Genomic DNA, 25,065 nt, shown 5'->3' on the forward strand with positions numbered 1-25,065 from the left:
TCGACGCAACGGACTAAAAATTACAAGTTAACTATGTATATAAATATAATATAATATATAATTAATTATATTAATTATATATATATTATATTTATAAAATAAACCGTCGGTAAACAAAGAGCCAAAATGGAGTGAGCTGTAATTACAAACTCCGCGACTCGCGGAGTTTGAAGGCAAAAAATGCCGCGAGTCGCGGAGATTACCTGGACGAAAATTCCTATAAAAGCAAACGAATTCTGATCATTTTCATATCCATAATATATCAATCTCTCTATCTATATACGTAATATTTATTTATAATTTATATTTTAATTTTAATTTTAATCCTAATAATAAGGGTATGTTAGCGAATGTTGTAAGGGTGTAAGTCGAAATTCTGTCCGTGTAACGCTACGCTATTTTTAATCATTGTAAGTTATGTTCAACCTTTTTAATTTAATGTCTCGTAGCTAAGTTATTATTATGCTTATTTAATCCGAAGTAATCATGATGTTGGGCTAATTACTAAAATTGGGTAATTGGGCTTTGTACCATAATTGGGGTTTGGATAAAAGAACGACACTTGTGGAAATTAGACTATGGGCTATTAATGGGTTTTATATTAACTAAACAATACCTTGTTAATTTAATATACAAAATTATAATTCGACGTATTTATATATAACCACATACGCTTGACTGGGTACGGTGGGCGGGATATTTATAAATACCAATAATTATTCATTTTACCGGATACGGAACTGGATTAATAGTTAATAGACTTGTTGAAACAGGGATGAATTACATTCAAGGGTAATTGGTGTAATTGTTAACAAAGTAGTAAAACCTTGGTTTACACGCAGTCGATAACCTGGTGTATTCATTAAACAAAGTATTAAAACCTTATTACAATTCGAATCCCCAATTAGTTGAAATATTTGACTTCGGGAATAAGAATAATTTGACGAAGGCTTTCGCTCTTTATATTTATGACTGATGGACTATTATGGACAAATCCGTATGGACATATTAAATAATCCAGGACAAAGGACAATTAACCCATGGGCATAAAACTAAAATCAACACGTCAAACATCATGATTACGGAAGTTTAAATAAGCATAATTCTTTTATTTCATATTTAATTTCCTTTATTTTATATTTAATTGCACTTCTAATTATCGCATTTTTATTGTTATTGTATTTAATTGCACTTTTAATTATCATACTTTTTAATTATCGCAAGTTTATTTTATCGCACTTTCATTTATCGCGATTTCATTATCGTTATTTACTTTACGCTTTAAATTAAGTCTTTTATTTATTTGATATTTTACATTTGGTTTTAACTGCGACTAAAGTTTTAAAATCGACAAACCGGTCATTAAACGGTAAAAACCCCCTTTATAAAATATTACTTATATATATATATATATTTGTATTTTTATAAAAGTAACTAATATAGCGTTAAGCTTTGTTTAAAGATTTTCCCTGTGGAACGAACCGGACTTACTAAAAACTACACTACTGTACGATTAGGTACACTGCCTATAAGTGTTGTAGCAAGGTTTAAGTATATCCATTCTATAAATAAATAAATATCTTGTGTAAAATTGTATCGTATTTAATAGTATTTCCTGCTAAAATATAAAGCTATTTTATATACACCTCGCATAACATCAAGTTATTTTTGGCGCCGCTGCCGGGGACAATCAAACTTAAAAGCCGGAAGCGCAACGCTAATAATTATAAAAAAAAAAGATTTTTATTTTTAGTTTACTTTTATTAAAATTCACTTTTGTAAAAATACGTTTTTAATTATTCGAAAACATAAAAAGAAAAACAAAAATATAAATATTTTTAAGAGTTTATTAAATATTTAAGTTTTATAAAGTTTCTTTATTTTTATTTTATAAAAATATAAGTTTTATTTAAATATTTTGTGTTTATTTAGAACATAAAATTAAAAACCGAAAAAAATATATATATATATATATATAAATCTGGTTTTAAGATTTTTATTTTTATTTTTATTTTTAGTTTTTAAATATAAGTTTTTATTATATAAATAATTTTATTTAAACAGAAAATATAAAACAGAAAAAAAAAACGTGTCGAATTTTATTTAACCTGTCATCTAAAAATTTGAACCCCGCGACTCGCGGAGTTTGCAGCTTCGAATACCGCGACTCGCGGAGACACTCTGACACACGTGACAGAACCCTAATTTCGCATTAATTAAGGATTTTATTATTATTATTATTATTAATAAACCCTAATTAGTTTAATTATTATTATAATTAGTTTAAGTTTTTAAATTAAATTGTATTTTAAATTTTAATTAGTTTTAAATAAATTAATAGTTTTATAAAATAAATAATATAAAAATAATATTTTTATAAAAATTGTACTTTTTACAACTTTTTGTATATTTTTATATTTTGTCCCTTTTTAATTGTTTTAGCGTAATATTTGTATTTTTCGCTAGTTTTTAGTTTTAAACTTAGTTTTTGCCATAGTTATTTTTTACTTCTAGATTTTTAGGCTTTGCCGTAAAATTCCTTAAGTGCTTTTTCTTTAGACTAAGATTTAGGTGCTTTAGAATTTTGCGACACCTTTTAAGTTTTAGTATCTTTTTAAGTTATTGCCATTTGGGATATAGTTTTTCTTGTAAGCTTTAATATTTTTAGACACCTTTTACCTATGTATCAATTATCATTCCAATTAGTAATCTCAATTTGCGATTATAATTTTAAGGTAGTGATAGTAATAAGGTTGGGTTAGTCGAGTGTTTTTTAAGTTCTATAAGTCATTTCTTTTTAATTCTTATTTTCCGACGCCTTTTATTTTTCAACCCTTTTCTTTTTCTTTTTCTGACACGCTCTTTTTCTTTCTTATTTCTCGCTATTCTAGTTTTAGGACATAGATTTTTATTCTACTTCTTATTTAAATTTCTTAAAATTACGAAAATTTATTTTAAGTGGTTAAATTGATAGACATCAAAATTTTCTGGTTCGTAGTAATAGTTGGATTTGTAAGTGGACCGGGTTATTGGAGCCAAACAGTCCTCAATTATATTGAGACCAAACGAATCCTGCCCCTCTGCTGCATCTTTTGGCTATTCGAAACGTGGGCAAAATCAGAAAAGTCTATTAATTGGATAACTTATATAATTTTTCTTTCCTTTTAAAAACTAATAGGATATTCAGTGAATGCACCGAGCAAGACGTTCACCACCTTTTGTACGTTCACCACATGTAACTAGATCAAGACATTTAGCAAATATTACCGCCGTTGATTTTTCTTTAGAATCGTCATCCAGTCGACCAAGTACTCCAGTTCAAATTTCCGATAATCCATTTTTTGAACCCGACCTCACAATTGAGAATCCGGAGAATATTCAGGGACGATTCATAGATCCTGAACCATTAAATTTTCCTCCAGAACCACCAATCATTCAAACAGAGATTGTTGAGGAACGAACCATTAAATCAGAATCCTCTAGTGATTCTGATTTAACAAATTCAATTATGGAGAATCTAGAACCTTTAAGTATGGAAGATCGAATGAGAGCTAAACGCACTGGCCAAGGTCACGCAATTACTCATCCTGACATTAATGCGCCAGATTATGAAATCAAAGGACAAATTCTACACATGGTGACTAATCAATGCCAATTTAGTGGTGCACCGAAGGAAGATCCAAATGAACATATTCGTACCTTTAATAGGATCTGCACACTATTTAAAATCCGAGAAGTGGAGGATGAACAGATATATCTCATGTTATTTCCCTGGACTTTAAAGGGAGAAGCCAAAGATTGGTTGGAATCGTTACCTGAAGGGGCGATTGATACATGGGACGTTTTAGTTGAAAAATTTCTTAAACAATTCTTTCCGGCATCTAAAGCCGTAAGACTTCAAGGAGAAATTGTTACGTTCACACAGAAACCAAATGAAACTCTATATGAGGCGTGGACAAGATTTGAAAAATTATTAAGAGGATGTCTGCAACATGGTTTAGACACCTGTCAAATAGTACAAATATTCTACCAAGGATGCGACATCACTACAAGAAAAGACATAGATATAGCAGCTGGTGGTTCTATTATGAAGAAAACAGAAACTGATGCTTACAAAATTATTGATAACACTGCTTCCCACTCACATGAGTGGCACCAAGAAAAAGATATCGTCAGATCATCTAAAGCAGCTAGAGCCGATTCTAGCCATGACTTAGATTCCATTTCCGCAAAGATAGATGCTATCGAGAGACGAATGGAAAAGATGACTAAGGATATTCACTCAATACGAATTAGTTGTGAGCAGTGTGGAGGACCACATTTGACAAAAGATTGTCTCAGTATTGAATTAACAATGGAACAAAGAGAGAATATTTCATACATAAACTAAAGGCCTGGAAATAATTATCAGAATAATTATCAACCGCCAAGACCAATCTACAATCAAAACCAGAATTATAATAGAAATTTTCCATACAACAACCAACAAGGTCCTAGCAATCAACAATTATCCAACAATACTTACAACCAGCAAAGACCTAATTTTCAAAACAAACCACAACAAACCGATGATAAAAAGCCGAATTTAGAAGATATGATGACGAAGCTAGTTGAAACTCAAACGCAGTTTTTCACATCTCAGAAACAAACTAATGAACAAAATGCTCAAGCATTTAGAAATCAACAAGCTTCTATTCAAAACTTGGAACAAGAAGTAAGTAACCTAGCAAGGTTAATAGGTGAAAGAAAACCGGGAAGTCAACCTAGTGATACAAATGCTAACTCCCGGAATGAAACAGCTAAAGCCATTACCACAAGAAGTGGTACAACACTTAAACCACCTGAAATACCTGTAACTTCTGATGAAGCTATTCCTACTCCACAAGAACCACAACCTGAAAAAGATAAGGAAAAAGAACCGGTAGTTGAAAAGGTTAATGAAGATAACACAGTTAAGGCTAAACCTTATGTTAAACCATACCAACCACCACTTCCTTACTCGAGTAAAATGAAGAAAGAGAAACTTGAAGCCGAGCAATCCAAATTCTTGGATATGTTTAAACAGATAAATGTAAATCTTCCTTTCATTGATGTGATTTCAGGAATGCCTAGATATGCTAAATTCTTGAAAGATCTAATCTCAAATAGAAAGAAAATGGAAGAACTCTCGGCTGTTACTATGAACGCTAATTGTTCAGCAGTGCTGTTGAATAAGATACCAGAAAAACTATCTGATCCAGGAAGTTTCACAATTCCATGTTTTCTGGGTAGTCTTAGTTCAATAGAAGCACTGGCAGACTTAGGTGCTAGTATAAATTTAATGCCGTATTCACTATACGCTAAACTAGACCTTGGAGAATTGAAACCAACCAGAATAAGTATACAACTAGCCGATCGATCAATAAAATATCCTAGAGGGATAATGGAGAACATGCTAGTTAAAGTTGGTACTTTAGTATTTCCAGTAGATTTTGTTGTTCTGGACATGGAAGAAGATTCTCAAGTTCCTCTCATATTAGGAAGACCATTCTTAAACACGGCTAAAGCAATGATAGACGTGTTTGGTAAGAAACTGACCCTAAGTATAGAGGACGAGAGTGTTACCTTTTCAGTTGATAGAGCAATGCAACAACCACAATCTGCAGATGATACATGTTATTATATTCAAACTATAGATGCACATGCAGAATTATTAGAAGAATTTCCAGAATTACAAGGAACAGGAGAATGTTCTTTAGGAGAAGGAACTGAACCAATTGATGAATCTGAAATGTTAGCTACACTTATAGCTAATGGATATGAACCAACAACAGAAGAAATTCAAATGCTAAAAGAAGAAGACAGATATCGATATAAATCATCGATAGAAGAACCTCCGAAATTAGAGTTAAAGCCACTTCCAAACCATTTGGAATACGCTTATTTACATGGTGAATCTGAATTACCTGTAATAATATCGTCTTCTCTTACTGAAAATGAGAAATCACAACTCATTTCTGTGTTGAAAGCTCATAAACCAGCCATTGCATGGAAGATTCATGATATTAAAGGAATAAGTCCTTCGTATTGCACACATAAAATCCTTATGGAAGAAGGTCATAAAACGTATGTGCAACGCCAACGAAGACTAAATCCTAATATGCAAGATGTAGTTAAGAAAGAAATTATTAAACTACTAGATGCAGGTTTGATATATCCAATCTCTGATAGTCCATGGGTAAGCCCAGTTCAATGCGTGCCTAAGAAGGGTGGCATGACTGTCATTACAAATGAGAAAAATGAGCTTATTCCTACTAGGACTGTAACAGGATGGCGTGTGTGTATTGATTATAGAAAATTAAATGACGCCACCAGAAAAGATCACTTTCCCTTACCTTTCATTGATCAAATGTTGGAAAGATTAGCCGGAAATAGTTACTATTGCTTTCTTGATGGATTTTCCGGATATTTTCAAATTCCAATAGCACCTGAGGACCAAGAGAAAACCACATTCACGTGCCTTTATGGTACTTTTGCTTACAAACGCATGCCATTTGGACTTTGCAACGCCCCTGCAACCTTTCAAAGGTGTATGATGGCGATTTTTCATGACATGATAGAAGAATGCATGGAAGTTTTCATGGATGACTTTTCAGTCTTCGGTGATACATTTGAATCATGTCTAGCTAATCTTGAACGAATGCTTATTAGATGCGAACAATCAAATCTAGTACTTAATTGGGAGAAATGCCATTTCATGGTTAAAGAAGGCATCGTTCTTGGACATAAAATTTCAAAAGAAGGAATTGAAGTGGATAGAGCTAAAGTATATGTAATTGCTAAACTTCCACATCCCACCAATGTTAGAGGAGTTAGGAGTTTTCTAGAGCATGCCGGTTTTTACCGACGTTTCATAAAATATTTTTCTAAAATTGCTACTCCTATGAATAAACTCCTAGAAAAGGATGCTCCATTCATATTTTCAGATGAATGTATCAAATCTTTTAATATTCTTAAAGAGAAACTCACTAATGCGCCGATCATGATAACACCAAATTGGAATCTACCGTTTGAATTAATGTGCGATGCAAGTGATTTTGCAATGGGAGCCGTTTTAGGACAAAGGATTGAAAAACAATTTCAACCTATATATTATGCTAGTAAGACGTTACAAGGAGCACAAACAAATTACACAACTACTGAAAAAGAACTCCTTGCTATTGTCTTTGCTTTTGACAAATTTCGATCATATCTCGTTCTAGCTAAAACGGTGGTCTATACCGACCATTCTGCTCTTAGATACCTATTTTCGAAACAAGATGTCAAACCATGATTAATCCGTTGGATCTTACTCTTACAAGAGTTTGATATTGAAATCCGAGATAAAAGAGGAGCAGAAAATCTCGCCGCTGATCATCTTTCTCGTCTTGAAAATCCCGAATTAGAAGTTCTAAATGAATCGGCCATACAAGACAACTTTCCTGATGAATATCTATTGAAGATAGATTATAATGAAATTCCATGGTTTGCAGACTATGCAAACTACTTAGTTTGTGGATTCTTTGAAAAAGGATTGTCGTACCAAAAATGAAAGAAATTCTTCAGTGATATAAAACACTATTTCTGGGAAGATCCACATCTGTTTAAAAGTTGTCCCGATGGAATAATACGCCGATGTGTATTCGGAGATGAAGCTAGTAAAATTTTAAACCATTGTCACACAGGACCAACAGGAGGGCATTATGGGCCTCAACTAACAGCAAGAAAAGTTTATGATGCTGGATTCTATTGGCCTACAATTTACAAAGACGCACACCTTCTTTGCAAATCCTGTGATGCTTGTCAAAGGGCCTGAAAAATAAGTCAACGTGATGAAATGCCACAAAATGTCATCCAAGTATGTGAAGTATTTGACATTTGGGGTATTGACTTTATGGGTCAATTTCCAAAATCTCATAATAATCTATATATTCTCGTAGCCATTGATTATGTATCTAAATGGGCGGAAGCACAAGCTCTCCCAACTAACGATGCACGAGTTGTAGTCAACTTTTTAAAACGTCTTTTTGCAAGGTTTGGAACACCGAAAGCTTTAATAAGTGATCGGGGTACTCATTTCTGTAATAATCAACTTGAAAAAGTTCTTAAAAGATATGGAGTAACTCATAAAATCTCCACCGCATATCATCCACAAACAAGTGGACAAGTTGAAAATACCAACCGAGCTTTAAAACGTATTTTAGAGAAAACCGTAGGATCAAATCCGAAGGAATGGTCCATTAAATTGGAGGATGCACTCTGGGCTTTTAGAACAGCCTACAAAACTCCAATTGGAACCACACCTTTTAGACTTGTTTATGGAAAAGCATGTCATCTTCCAGTAGAAATTGAACACAAAGCATTTTGGGCTTTGAAGACATGTAATCTTGATTTACATGAAGCCGGACGTCTACGATTAAGTCAACTAAACGAATTAGAAGAATTAAGACATGAAGCATACGAAAATTCGTTAATCTATAAAGAAAGAATGAAGAAATGGCATGATAAAAGAATCAGAAGTTCAAAAGAATTTAAAGAAGGAGACATAGTTCTTCTTTTTAATTCACGATTCAAGCTATTTCCTGAAAAATTGAAATCAAGATGGTCTGGACCATTCATAGTCAAAAGAGTTTTCCCATACGGAACGATAGAATTAATAAATTCAAATGGGATTGAATTTAAAGTTAATGGTCACAGAGTTAAAAATTACATACATGGTCCGATGGAAGTTGACAATGAAGTTAATCATAATTTCACCACCAAAGAAAACCTTCAAAATGAAAACATAAATATGTTATCAACAACATATGAAAAATCAAAATTAGAATATAAGGAGGATTCAAATTTGAGTAATGAAGAAGAATTCTTATACAAACCTCCCATTCCAAGAAACGAAGAAAAATGTGAACAAGAAATTCAAATAGAAGTGAAAGAACCAAGGAAAGAACACACGAAAAAGGTTTACAAACCAACTCGACTTACTAAAGCAGGAGACCCGGGTGAATTTATCATTTCTTACTTACTTAATGATGGTGCTGTATATAATGGACTCGCAGATTTAGGAGCAAGTGCAAATATTATGCCTCTTTCCTTATACAAAAGATTAGGCATGAGTAAATTAAAACCAACCAAAATAGGTGTTCAATCATTTGACCAAACCATTAAACACCCGGTTGGAATAGCAAATAATTTACTTGTTAACGTGGGAAGTTTGACCTTTGTTGTAAACTTCATAGTGATTAATATGGAGGAAAACCTTGATATTCCTCTAATTGTAGGTCGCCCATTTTTAGCAACCACTGAGGCATTCATTGATGTAAGAGAAGGTAGAATGACACTTAGGGATGGTGATACATCGATCACCTTTGTGAACCGAAAGTTTAGATCTCCACAAACCAAAACTGTTAGATCAATAAAAATGCATAAGTGTGGGGAAGATGAAGAAACACTTAATGATGATCCAATCACAAAGAATGTCGTTGATGATACGAAATTAGATGAACCCATTTTTAACAGTTCAACGAAGAAACTTTATAAACGGATTCACGATGCTAAGATTAAAGGAAACTGATAATGCTAAAAACGAACATATATTTCATAGCATTATTCCTCAAGAAAGACAAGTGATTCTAGTATTTCAAGACAATATTGCTTGAGGACAAGCAACGCTCAAGTGTGGGAATATTTGATAATGCTAAAAACGAACATATATTTCATAGCATTATTCCTCAAGAAAGACAAGCTTTTAGTTGCAATTGTTCTATTTACAAGTGATATTCGTTTAAATAATAAAAGGTGAAGACAAAAGACAGATTCGACGAATTGAAGACGCAAACGACCAAAAAGCTCAAAAGTACAAAAGACAATAAAAAAGGTTCCAATTATTGATAAGAAACGTCTCGAAATTACAAGAGTACAAGATTCAAAACGCAAAGTACAAAATATAAAATTGTACGCAAGGACGTTCGAAAATCCGGAACCGGGACCAGAGTCAACTCTTAACGCTCGACGCAACGGACTAAAAATTACAAGTTAACTATGTATATAAATATAATATAATATATAATTAATTATATTAATTATATATATATTATATATATATATTATAAAACCGTCGGCAGAGAAAGACTCCAAGGGTGTGAGCTGTAAATTCATTCTCCGCGACTCGCGGAGTTTGAAGAGGATTTTACCGCGAGTCGCGGAGCCCCAAAAATCCTCTCTGCCTATAAAGCAAACCGAATTCTGATCATTTTTGATAATCTTTTTCTTCTCTTATCATACGTAAACGATATATATATATATAATTTATATTTTAATTTTAATTTTAATTCTAATAATAAGGGTATGTTAGCGAATGTTGTAAGGGTGTAAGTCGAAATTCTGTCCGTGTAACGCTACGCTATTTTTAATCATTGTAAGTTATGTTCAACCTTTTTACATTAATGTCTCGTAGCTAAGTTATTATTATACTTATTTAAAACGAAGTAATCATGATGTTGGGCTAATTACTAAAATTGGGTAATTGGGCTTTGTACCATAATTGGGGTTTGGACAAAAGAACGACACTTGTGGAAATTAGACTATGGGTGTGACGATCGCTCCAAATCCATATGGACGAACACGTCATTCATTGATTTCATTGCGAGGTATTTGACCTCTATGTGATACGTTTTGTAACATTGCATTCGTTTGAAAAGGTAGTTCATAAATGAATATATAAATTCCAGGTTTTTTTTACATCTGATGATTCCTACGTATAGACAATCACCATTTAAATGGTTTACAATAATACATCTATTGACAATACAGTCAAAATAAGATACATGGTAATGGTTTGATGAATGCAAGTTTCTTGTATATAGCATGTATGACTCCAAGCACATAACTTGTATCACGTATGAGCAAACAGCGGAAGACTTCTAGAAACCTGAGAATAAACATGCTTCAAGTGTCAACACAAAGGTTGGTGAGTTCATAGTTTTAATATTACACATAATCCGTATATCAATGTGGATTACAAAAGTTCAGTTGTTTTGTTCAAAACATTTATCATTATGTTTTAAATAAAAGGTGGATCACAAGATTTCAGTTGTTTCATCCGAAACGTTTATCAATCGGTTCTACAAAGTTGAGCACCCTGGTAACTAAACTTTAATGCTTATATAATTTGTACCCTTTGTATAATCATCTTAATAATACACGCAAACCAACGTGTACGCTTCTCAAATAGCATACGTCCGTTAAAAGGCTAGTGCTCTAGCTCGGACGGGGATATCAAGCCCTATGGATCCATATACAACTACTCGCGCCCACCAGTTCTTATAACTGGCAGTTACTAGTTACCAAAGCTAAGGGATTTTCGGTTCAAACTCGGTGTAGAATTTAGTATGTACTTGTATCCATTGCGTTTAAATTAAAGTGCATGTATTCTCAGCCCAAAAATATATATTGCAAAAGCAATTAAAAAGGGAGCAAATGAAACTCACACATATAAATATTGTATATCGGTTAATAAAACATTTGCATGTATTCTCAGCCCAAAAATGTAGAGAGTAAAAGGGATCTTATGAAACTCACACAAAATCAGTTTTAGTATTTGTATCCATTTAGTAAAACAGTTTATAAAACTGCGCATGTATTCTCAGTCCCAAAAATATGTATAAAAAGGGATCAATGAAACTCACGCATATAAATATTGTAAAACGGTTAATAAAGCATTTGCATGTATTCTCAGCCCAAAAATGTAATGAGTAAAAAGGGATCATATGAAACTCACTGTTTAATATTGATATACAATATTGTAGGAAAGCATGTAGACGCATCGGAGATAATAAACACGAGGTTTGATTCACAAAAATATCCCCGAACATTACCCATAACCTCCTTGGCAATAACCCATATTTTCCTTAGCTCTAGCTCGCTCGGAAACTCGTTTTGAAAATTACTTGGACAGTACTCCGTCGTAATATTTTATGTACATTATTATTTTTGTATCGCAAAAATAATAATACTAATAATAAGATTAATAAGATTAATAATAATCTTAATAATAATAATAATAATAATAATAATAATAATAATAATAAAAAATATTATACGGAGTAATATATATTTGTGTATGTGTGTTTGATTTTTCATTCGAGCAAAACACCTGAATTTATAGTACCTGGCCTGGAATCTGGAGTCATGCGACTCGCATGGAAATGGCCTTCTGGCCATGCGACTCGCATGAGGACCAGGGACAGCTCACATTGTTTTGGCTCCTAGCTTGTCGACATAATATAAAATAAATATAAATATAATATATATAATTTAAATTAATTAATTATATATTATATTAAATTCACGTGCATAGTTGACTTGTAATTTTTGTTCCGATAAGTCGTACGTTGTCACTCGACTTATGTCCCAGTTCCGGTTTTTCGAACGCCCTTTCGTACGCTGAGAAAACTTGTACTTTACGTTTTGTGAATCGTACCTTTGTCAAAATATAGTCTTAAATCATCCATAAAATATAACACTGTAGCAAAGTTACTATTGCTCCTACCAAGGATAGTAATTGCGTCTGACACGTTAAAAGACCATAATCATCTGCATGTCACGGGACATTGCCTTAACAGTTTCTTGTTCATCGCTTTCCTTTACAACCGGACGGTAGTTTGCCGAAAGGTAATATACGGAACAAGTAAACTGGATGTGTGCTTTTCGATACCGGGATAGCAGTGGATTACACGAGCCTAAAAGTTTTAGCCAAAATATTGATCCACAGATATATTTTGCAACACCAATGATGGATCAAATCAGAAAACTTGTCTAGGGTAAAATCTAGCTTGAATTTTCAAAAGATCAAATGTTTTCATAAAGATCCAATTTCCTTAATGGATCTAAATTTTTATAGTCATGTGGAACTGTAAACCATATCGTTACTACCATTGTTTATACCGCCGTAGAGAAATCACTGATGTACAAAGTGTGAAGAATAAAGAAGTGATTCTAGTATTTCAAGACAATATTGCTTGAGGACAAGCAACGCTCAAGTGTGGGAATATTTGATAATGCTAAAAACGAACATATATTTCATAGCATTATTCCTCAAGAAAGACAAGCTTTTAGTTGCAATTGTTCTATTTACAAGTGATATTCGTTTAAATAATAAAAGGTGAAGACAAAAGACAGATTCGACGAATTGAAGACGCAAACGACCAAAAAGCTCAAAAGTACAAAAGACAATAAAAAAGGTTCCAATTATTGATAAGAAACGTCTCGAAATTACAAGAGTACAAGATTCAAAACGCAAAGTACAAAATATAAAATTGTACGCAAGGACGTTCGAAAATCCGGAACCGGGACCAGAGTCAACTCTTAACGCTCGACGCAACGGACTAAAAATTACAAGTTAACTATGTATATAAATATAATATAATATATAATTAATTATATTAATTATATATATATTATCTATATATTATAAAACCGTCGGCAGAGAAAGACTCCAAGGGTGTGAGCTGTAAATTCATTCTCCGCGACTCGCGGAGTTTGAAGAGGATTTTACCGCGAGTCGTGGAGCCCCAAAAATCCTCTCTGCCTATAAAGCAAACCGAATTCTGATCATTTTTGATAATCTTTTTCTTCTCTTATCATACGTAAACGATATATATATATATATATATATATATATATATATATATATATATATATATATATATATATATATATATATATATATAATTTATATTTTAATTTTAATTTTAATTCTAATAATAAGGGTATGTTAGCGAATGTTGTAAGGGTGTCAGTCGAAATTATGTCCGTTTAACGCTACGCTATTTTTAATCATTGTAAGTTATGTTCAACCTTTTTACATTAATGTCTCGTAGCTAAGTTATTATTATGCTTATTTAAAACGAAGTAATCATGATGTTGGGCTAATTACTAAAATTGGGTAATTGGGTTTTGTACCATAATTGGGGTTTGGACAAAAGAACGACACTTGTGGAAATTAGACTATGGGCTATTAATGGGCTTTATATTTGTTTAACTAAATGATAGTTTGTTAATGTTAATATAAAGATTTACAATTGGGCGTCCCTATAAATTACCATATACACTCGATCGGACACGATGGGCGGGGTATTTATATGTACGAATAATCGTTCATTTAACCGGACACGGGAATGGATTAATAGCCACTAGAATAATTAAAACAGGGGTGAAATTACATTCAAGGGTAATTGGTGTAATTGTTAGCAAAGTAGTAAAACCTTGGTTTACACGCAGTCGATAACCTGGTGTATTCATTAAACAAAGTATTAAAACCTTGTTACAATTCGAATCCCCAATTAGTTGGAATATTTAACTTCGGGTATAATAATAATTTGACAAGGACACTCGCACTTTATATTTATGACTGATGGACTGTTATGGACAAAAACCAGACGGACATATTAAATAATCCAGGACAAAGGACAATTAACCCATGGGGCATAAAACTAAAATCAACACGTCGAACATCATGATTACGGAAGTTTAAATAAGCATAATTCTTTTATTTCATATTTAATTTCCTTTATTTTATATTTAATTGCACTTCTAATTATCGCACTTTTATTTATTCGCACTTTTAATTATCGTACTTTTTAATTATCGCAAGTTTATTTTATCGCACTTTTATTATTCGCAATTTCATTATCGTTATTTACTTTACGCTTTAATTTAAGTCTTGTATTTATTTTATATTTTACATTAGGTTTTAACTGCGACTAAAGTCTTAAAATCGACAAATCGGTCATTAAACGGTAAAAACCCCTTTATAATAATAATATTACTTATATATATGTTTGTATTTTTATAAAAGTAAACTAATATAGCGTTGAGCTTTGTTTAAAGATTTCCCTGTGAAACGAACCGGACTTACTAAAAACTACACTACTTTACGATTAGGTACACTGCCTATAAGTGTTGTAGCAAGGTTTAAGTATATCCATTCTATAAATAAATAAATATCTTGTGTAAAATTGTATCGTATTTAATAGTTTTCCTGCAAAAATTTAATAGTATTTTATACCCCTCTGCTTTAACATCAAGTATTTTTGGCGCCGCTGCCGGGGACATCTCTTAAAAGCCGGAAGCGGAACGCTAATATAAAAAAAAAGGATTTTTTTTGTTTACTTTTATAAAAATTCGTTTTTGTAAAAATACGTTTTAATTATTCGAAAATATAAAAAGAAAAAAACAAAAATATAAGTATTTTTTAGTATTTTTTTTAAATATTTAAGTTTTATAAGTTTCTTTATTCTTATTTTAATTTATAAAAATATAAGTTTTATTAAATATCTTTTATATATAGAAAAAACAGAAAACAGAAAAAAAAAAAAAAAAATAAATAAATAAAAAACGCGTCGATTCAAACTGTGCCAGAATTGAATTTCTGAACCCCGCGACTCGCGGGGTTTTCTTCATTAATTACCGCGACTCGCGGAGGGTACCTGACACACGAACAGAAGCCCTAATTCAGCATTTATTACGGTAATTATTAATTAATTATTATTAAACCCTAATTATTATTATTATTATAATTAATTTTACTTTAACTTTTACTTTTTATTTAATTTATGTATTTAGTATTAATAAGTTTAATTAAATTGTAAAATTAGTAGTTTTATTAAAAAAATAATATAAAAATAATATTTTAATAAAAATTGTACTTTTTACAACTTTTTATATATTTTTATATTTTGTCCCTTTTTAATCATTGTAGCGTAATATTTGTATTTTTAGCTCATATTTAATTTTAAACTTAGTTTTTGCTATAGTTATTTTTACTCCTAGATTTTTAGGCTTTGCCGTAGAATTCCTTAAGTGCTTTTTCTTTAGACTAAGATTTAGGTGCTTTAGAATTTTGCGACGCCTTTTTAAGTTTTAGTTTCTTTTTAAGTTATTTCCATTTGGGATTTAGTTTTTCCTGTAAGCTTTAATATTTTTAGACCTTTTACTATGTATCAATTATCATTCCAATTAGTAATTTCAATTTGCGATTATAATTTTAAGTTAGTTGTAGTAATAAGATTAGGTTAGTTAAGTATTTTTAAGTTTTTATAAGTTTCTTTTATTTTTCCGTCACCTTTTATTTTTCAACCATTTTTTTTCTTTTTCGACCTTTTGCGACGAACTCTTTTTCTCTCTTATTTCTCGCCATTCTAGTTTTTAGGACTTAGAATTTTTTCTACTTCTTATCTAAATTTCTTAAAATTACGAAAATTTATTTTAAGTGGTTAAATTAATAGACATCAAAATTTTCTGGTTCGTAGTAATAGTTGGATTTGTACGTGGACCGGGTTATTGGAGCCAAACAGTCCTCAATTATATTGAGACCAAACGAATCCTGCCCCTCTGCTGCATCTTTTGGCTATTCGAAACGTGGGCAAAATCAGAAAAGTCTATTGATTGGATAACTTATTATAATTTTTCTTTCCTTTTTAAAAACTAATAGGATATTCAGTGAATGCACCGAGCAAGACGTTCATCACCTTTTGTACGTTCACCACCTGTAACTAGATCAAGACATTTAGCAAATATAACCGCCGTTGATTTTTCTTTAGAATCGTCATCCAGTCGACCAAGTACTTCAGTTCAAATTTCCGATAATCCATTTTTTGAACCCAACCTCACAATTGAGAATCCAGAGAATATTCAGGAACGGTTCGTAGATCCTGAACCATTAAACTTTCCTCCGGAGCCACCAATCATTCAAATAGAGATTGTTGAGGAGCGAACCATTAAATCAGAATCATCTAGTGATACCGATTCAACAAATTCAATTATGGAGAATCTGGAACCTTTAAGTATGGAAGACCGAATGAGAGCTAAACGCACTGGCCAAGGTCACGCAATTACTCATCCAGACATTAATGCACCAGATTATGAAATCAAAGGACAAATTCTACACATGGTGACTAATCAATGCCAATTTAGTGGTACGCCGAAGGAAGATCCAAATGAACATCTACGTACCTTTAATAGGATCTGCACACTATTTAAAATCCGAGAAGTGGAGGATGAACAGATATATCTCATGTTATTTCCCTGGACTTTAAAGGGAGAAGCCAAAGATTGGTTGGAATCGTTACCTGAAGGGGCGATTGATACATGGGACGTTTTAGTTGACAAATTTCTTAAACAATTCTTTCCTGCATCTAAAGCCGTAAGACTTCAAGCAGAAATTGTTACGTTCAAACAGAAGCCAAATGAAACTCTATATGAGGCGTGGACAAGATCTGGAAAGTTGTTAAGAGGATGTCCGCAACATGGTTTAGACACCTGTCAAATAGTACAAATATTCTACCAAGGATGCGACATCACTACAAGAAAAGACATAGATATAGCAGCTGGTGGTTCTATTATGAAGAAAACCGAAACTGATGCTTACAAAATTATTGATAACACTGCTTCCCACTCACATGAGTGGCACCAAGAAAAAGATATCGTTAGATCATCTAAAGCAGCTAGAGCCGATTCTAGTCATGACTTAGATTCCATTTCCTCAAAGATAGATGCTGTAGAGAGACGAATGGAAAAGATGACTAAGGATATTCACTCAATACGAATTAGTTGTGAGCAGTGTGGAGGACCACATTTGACAAAAGATTGTCTCAGTATTGAATTAACAATGGAACAAAGAGAGAATATTTCATACATAAACCAAAGGCCTGGAAATAATTATCAGAATAATTATCAACCGCCAAGACCGATTTACAATCAAAACCAGAATTATAACCGAAATATTCCATACAACAACCAACATGGTCCTAGCAATCAACAAGTATCCAATAATACTTACAATCAGCAAAGACCTAATTTTCAAAACAAACCACAACAAACCGATGATAAAAAGCCGAATTTAGAAGATATGATGACGAAGCTAGTTGAAACTCAAACGCAGTTTTTCACATCTCAGAAACAAACAAATGAACAAAATGCTCAAGCATTTAGAAATTAACAAGCTTCTATTCAAAATCTGGAACAAGAAGTAAGTAACCTAGTAAGGTTAATAGGTGAAAGAAAACCGGGAAGTCTACCGAGCGATACAAATGCTAACCCCCGGAATGAAACAGCTAAAGCTATTACCACAAGAAGTGGTACAACACTTAAACCACCTGAAATACCTGTAACTTCTGATGAAACTATTCCTACTCCACAAGAACCACAACCTGATCAAGATAAGGAAAAAGAACCGGTAGTTGAAAAGGTTAATGAAAATAACACAGTTAAGGATAAACCTTATGTTAAACCATACCAACCACCACTTCCTTACCCGAGTAAAATGAAGAAAGAGAAACTTGAAGCCGAGCAATCCAAATTCTTGGATATGTTTAAACAGATAAATGTAAATCTTCCTTTCATTGATGTGATTTCAGGAATGCCAAGATATGCTAAATTCTTGAAAGATCTAATCTCAAATAGAAAGAAAATGGAAGAACTCTCGGCTGTTACTATGAATGCTAATTGTTCAGCAGTGCTGTTGAATAAGATACCAGAAAAACTATCTGATCCAGGAAGTTTCACAATTCCATGTTTTCTGGGTAGTCTTAGTTCAATAGAAGCATTGGCAGACTTAGGTGCTAGTATAAATCTAATGCCGTATTCACTATACACTAAACTAGACCTTGGAGAATTAAAACCAACCAGAATAACCATACAACTAGCCGATAGATCAATAAAATATCCTAGAGGGATAATGGAGAACATGCTAGTTAAAGTTGGTACTTTAGTATTTCCAGTAGATTTTGTTGTTTTGGACATGGAAGAAGATTCTCAAGTTCCTCTCATATTAGGAAGACCATTCTTAAACACGGCTAAAGCAATGATAGACGTGTTCGGTAAGAAACTGACCCTAAGTATAGAGGATGAGAGTGTTACCTTTTCAGTTGATAGAGCAATGCAACAACCACAATCTGCAGATGATACATGTTATTATATTCAAACTATAGATGCACATGCAGAATTATTAGAAGAATTTCCAGAATTACAAGGAACAGGAGAATGTTCTTTAGGAGAAGGTAATGAACCAATTGATGAAGCTGAAATGTTAGCTACACTTATAGCTAATGGATATGAACCAACAACAGAAGAAATTCAAATGCTAAAAGAAGAAGACAGATATCGATATAAATCATCGATAGAAGAACCTCCGAAATTATAGTTAAAGCCACTTCCAAACCATTTGGAATACGCTTATTTACATGGTGAATCTGAATTACCTGTAATAATACCGTCTTCTCTTACTGAAAATGAGAAATCACAACTCATTTCTGTGTTGAAAGCTCATAAACCAGCCATTGCATGGAAGATTCATGATATTAAAGGAATAAGTCCTTCGTATTGCACACATAAAATCCTTATGGAAGAAGGTCATAAAATCTCCACCGCATAAAATCTCCACCGCATAAAATCTCCACCGCATAAAATCTCCACCGCATAAAAGATATGGAGTAACTCATAAAATCTCCACCGCATATCATCCACAAACAAGTGGACAAGTTGAAAATACCAACCGAGCTTTAAAACATATTCTAGAGAAAACCGTAGGATCAAATCCGAAGGAATGGTCCATTAAATTGGAGGATGCACTCTGGGCTTTTAGAACAGCCTACAAAACTCTAATTGGAACCACACCTTTTAGACTTGTTTATGGAAAAGCATGTCATCTTCCAGTAGAAATTGAACACAAAGCATTTTGGGCTTTGAAGACATGTAATCTTGATTTACATGAAGCCGGACGTCTACGATTAAGTCAACTAAACGAATTAGAAGAATTAAGACATGAAGCATACGAAAATTCGTTAATCTATAAAGAAAGAACGAAGAAATGGCATGATAAAAGAATCAGAAGTTCAAAAGAATTTAAAGAAGGAGACAGAGTTCTTCTTTTCAATTCACGATTCAAGCTATTTCCTGGAAAATTGAAATCAAGATGGTCTGGACCATTCATAGTCAAAAGAGTTTTCCCATACGGAACGATAGAATTAATAAATTCAAATGGGATTGAATTTAAAGTTAATGGTCACAGAGTTAAACATTACATACATGGTCCGATGGAAGTCGACAACGAAGTTAATCACAATTTCGACACCACAACTAACTAAGTGTGGGGAGAATCAAGTCTTTAAAGGATAATATATATTTCTGTTAGAGTTAGATTGTCTGTTTTCGTGTAGTTCTCGAAAATGGAACCCGAATGGTCTTTCCCTAGCAGACCCTAAAGAACTAGTCTTCTCCCCCCATTCTGAATTTTTATTTTTTTTAGGTTTTTACAAAATGAAGACTGCCTGTGAACTAAACCATGGTCTAATGCTACACGCTTTGATCACTAAACATAATAATGACATACTACCGAGTGAAATAGTATCAGTAATCAGAGAAAGAATGGACGGAGTTAGAAAAGAATCCAGATGCGAAGATAATAAGTTACAATTTGGTAAAGGAAAATCAAAATCCGCAGCGAAAAGAAGAGCACGACACCTAGAACGATGTCACAAATGCGGAAAATGGTCACATGGAGGTAAATGTTCAAATAATCAAACCTATTCAAATACCAAATTTGTTACTTTATGCAGAGACGGACCGTTCATATGTTTAGAAGAAAAGACACTGAATGCTCGAGGTTACGCCTATGTAGCCATGGAAAACCAATTAAACCGACTATCTTATGAATGGGATAGATCATATAACTAAGAAATCTATTTCACAGGTATGTCTGTACAGTTTTTATTTTTATTTTTATTTTTAATCTTTTGATAATAAACGCTAATTTGTTCGCTAAAAAGTATTAAATTGGTATTAAATAAAATTAGGTTTGGCGACCGAAATTATTGATATCATTCAAAAAATTTATTACATCACTGCGAAATTTAACGTTTATTCTTAAGGTATAAATATCTTTAATCAATCAACACAAAATATTTCAAAAATTCGTCATGAGTTAAATTAAGTCTTGGAACCGAAATTACTTTACCGAAAAGAGGGGCGCATATTTTTGATAATATTTGATTGATTAAAGTAGGATAAAAAGACAAAAAGATTTTTAATTTTATTTTTTTTTTTTACCATGTTTTTAAAATTAATATTTAAATCTTAAATTAATATTGTAAACTTTATAAAAACAATATATTTAAAATTGTAAATATTTGAAAAATTAATATAAGTTTAGTATGAATTTATAAATTTTTAAATTAAGTTTGGTGTGAATTTTTAATTTTTAAAATATTAATTTTTAATTTTATGCATTTCAAATTTTAAGTTTGGTGTGAATTTTTAATAATAATTTTGAATTTTATATTTAAGTTGTGTGAATTTAAAAACAAAAATTTACTTTATCTCATTAAGTTAAGAATATGATTTTTAAAATTCATCGTAAGTTGAAGACTAGGTCTTTGAACCAAAATTGCTTTACCCGAGGAAGGGACGAGAACTTTTATTATCATTATTTTTAATCTTATTGAATTAAAGTATGCCAAAAACATTGAAAAAAACCCAAAAATCTTAGCTTTTAAAACAATCGCTACAAAAAGACAAATTTTAAAATTTTGTCGAAGGACGGACTAGGAAATCGATCCGAAACGACCTCGTCCTAAATAATAAAGGAAACAAAATTTTAAAATTAATTTCTTAATTGTTTTCAAAAGTTAATGTTCAAAAAAAAAAAAAAAAAAAAAAAAAAAAACAAACTCCGCGAGTCGCGGAGTTTGAAGTGCATTTCGCCGCGACTCGCGGAGGGGCCGGATTACAGAAAAAAAATAAAAAGAGCTGAACGACCTGTTTCAGTCCCCAACCCAAAACTCAAAAAACTGCTGCGAAAATAGCTTCGAAAATACACCCAAAAACACCACAAAAATCCCAATTTTTAACGGTTAATCACCAAATTTTTTGCTAAAATCATGTTGAGAAGGATGCTATCTAAGAATTACTCAAGAAAAACGGTAAATTTCTACACCTAAACACCATTTAATCCGAAATTTGGTGTTCTTGAGCTATTTTTTCCCCAAATTGATTTTGATGCTTTTTAATGTAATTAGACTTAAATTGTTTATGTATTATGCTTGTATAACCTAGATTGATGCTGTTTAACATGATTAGAAGCCTTAAACTTCAAATTTTGAATAATCTAGGGTTTGTGTTCTTGAGCAAATTTGGGGATTTTTGATATAAACAGGATATGGCCGATTTTTGTCATGAATTGTTGCTAAATTAAGTAGTGTAACATGTTTAGGTAGTTAAATGATCCAAACTTTGAGCCTAAACATGATTTTGAGAATTAAAGTGGACTTTTTCAAGTCTAAAATTCATGAACTTGATTTTTGAAAGATAATGCCATTTGAGACTTGTTTGATTGCTAGTAATGATTATTTTGACATGTTATTTGAGTTGAATGCTTATGAACTTGGCGAAAATTTTCGTATATGCTTATTTGAAAAAGTGTAGATTTGATAAAAATGTGAAAATAAGCTTAAGTTTGATATAAATTGATAATGTCATTGTAATTATTTTGATTGATGATTTTGCTGACACTAATGCATATTTGGATGCACAAAAATTATGTTTGATGTGTTTTGCAGAATGAAAGGGGTGAATCTTCATCCCAAGCCCGCAATGCTCCTGCTGAGAATTTGGAACAACAGGAGGTGGATAACTACTACAAGCAGGATATACCTCATCCAGTCATGACCTTTTCCGATATGCATTTGGAAGAGTTGCACCCGAACCTGAGATTTGACAGACTTTGGATAGATTATCCAAAATATCAAAGGAGTTTGCATACTCTTCATTCCAAGGTTGTTGAGGTACCGAGGGTCATAGAATGGGGACCCTTAGAAGCTGTAGAATTGGCCAGGCCAATTAGGGAATTACTTGTACAAAGGTATGGTAATTCTTCTTTTAACGATTGGGTAGGGTTATTCAACATGCGTAGACCTGTATATAAAGTATGGTGTGAAGAATTGTTATGTAGTATAGAATTAAATGATCGGGTAGCTAGTTTAACCGATCGATCTTTTATTAGATTTTTGTTAGGAGGTTCGATGCGCCACATGTCTTTACTAGACATGGCTCAGGCTTTACGTATATATACGCCTGAGGAGCTAGCATCTGCCGATTGTAGAGGGTTGATATTGAACGGTAGGAAGATAGACGAAAATTTTGATACGCATGGTGTATGGAGTCAAATGACAAGCCATCACCGATTCAAAGGGGGAAATTACTCTTATTTGGATATAGATAGAGCAGAGTTAAGAGTAATTCATAGGTTTTTAGCTAATTCAATTACACAAAGAGGTAAGAATAAGGAAAAGGTAAATGAACAGGATTTGTTTTACCATATGTGTATTCGAGACCCACAAAGCGCTGTAAGTATACCTTATTGTGTGGGTTATTATTTATCAGCTATGGTTAGGGAGATAAGACCGCATAGCATAATAGGAGGTGGTATATTTATTACTTTGATTGCTGAATATCTCGGTGTGGATGTAAGTCGGGGGGGATTACTAATCGAAGAACCAGAACCCCGAGATACAATAGGTTTAAATTTATACCATGGTGCGAAAATTTTGAAGAGGCGAAATAACGCCGCAGCACGATATAATGGTAGACATCCACAGGTTGAGAGAAACCAACAGCAAGGTAATGTAGGAGGGGGAAATGAAATGGCAGAAATGCAAAGGTTTATAGCTTCACAAGAGTATGAAAATCCTAGACATAGAGCATTTGAAGATTGGCAAGTTCATCAAAACCAAATCATAGCTTATTGCCAACATATAGGTAGAAACTATATTCCTACTCCATCGCCCATATTCCCTCCCTGGTCTATAGAGATTCAACCACCGTATCCTACGTATAACCCAGCCGAAGCATTTTATAGCACCTATGGTTATGCATGGAACCCCTACTGGTATCAGTATCATCCCTAGTCTACTTAGTTTTATTTATTTTGTAATTTGTAATGTTGATACGTTTAATACTTATGTTAATATTGTAATAGTTTTTATAATTTTCTAACTTTTATTCTTAGATTTTAATAATTTTTGAATGTGGGGTAATATACCAAACTTCAAAAATATGTATATATGTTTGCAGTTTATTTTATGTACACAACAGGGTAAAACAACGCATTTTCAAAGACTGGCATTAAGTTCAGCAAAAGCAACTAATTTTGACGACAAGATGCAAGATATATGTGAAATAACAACAAGACGGAATGAACAAATGATATGCACCATTTATCATTCAGCAAGCAAACACAAATATGTTTGGAAACTTTGGTAAAATTTAATCATTTTCACACAAATCACCCTCAATAATTTAAATTGTTACTGATTTCTTGCAAATGAGGGCATTGCAAGATCTTAAGTGTGGGAAGGGGTTAAATTCTTTCGGATTTTAAAATTTTTACTTTATACACTTGGTTACCATTAGAAATACTAGTAAAGTAGTAGTTGTATTAGAATCTAGTGCTCTCTGATAATAAAGAACAGCCCTAGTCTTATATACTGACTACCCAATTCTAGTAAAAATTTTCAAAATTTTTAACTAAATGAACTCAAAATCATGTTTATACATATTTATGAACGATAAAACTAGGTTTTAACACCGAAATTATTGTTACCTCGTAAAGGACATAAATTGAGAAACAAACCAAAATGTTAAAATTCATTTAAAATGGAATAGAGGACAATAAAAAGGAAAATAAAAGCCAAGTGTGGGAAAATTTACCAAGATATTTTAAACATATATCACATATTTTTGTACAAATAATTGAAAATACTTTTGCTTTGGACTAAACTAAAAAGTTTTACCTGATTTACTGTAAGAAAGATGGATCTACACGATGAATCAATTCCATCAGTAAAAGGAAGTAAAGTCTTCCGAAAAAAGAAACGCGCTTCTTGATTTAGGTCAGGAAGTTGTCGTCCAGACCAGCTGTAGGTTGAAGAAAAATCTAGAAAAGTCATCACTAAAATCAGCAGGAAATCAACGGACCTCAGCATCAAACAGGGTCGC

Source organism: Rutidosis leptorrhynchoides, chromosome 8 (assembly GCF_046630445.1).
Source record: "Rutidosis leptorrhynchoides isolate AG116_Rl617_1_P2 chromosome 8, CSIRO_AGI_Rlap_v1, whole genome shotgun sequence".
Classification (NCBI taxonomy): Eukaryota; Viridiplantae; Streptophyta; class Magnoliopsida; order Asterales; family Asteraceae; genus Rutidosis; species Rutidosis leptorrhynchoides.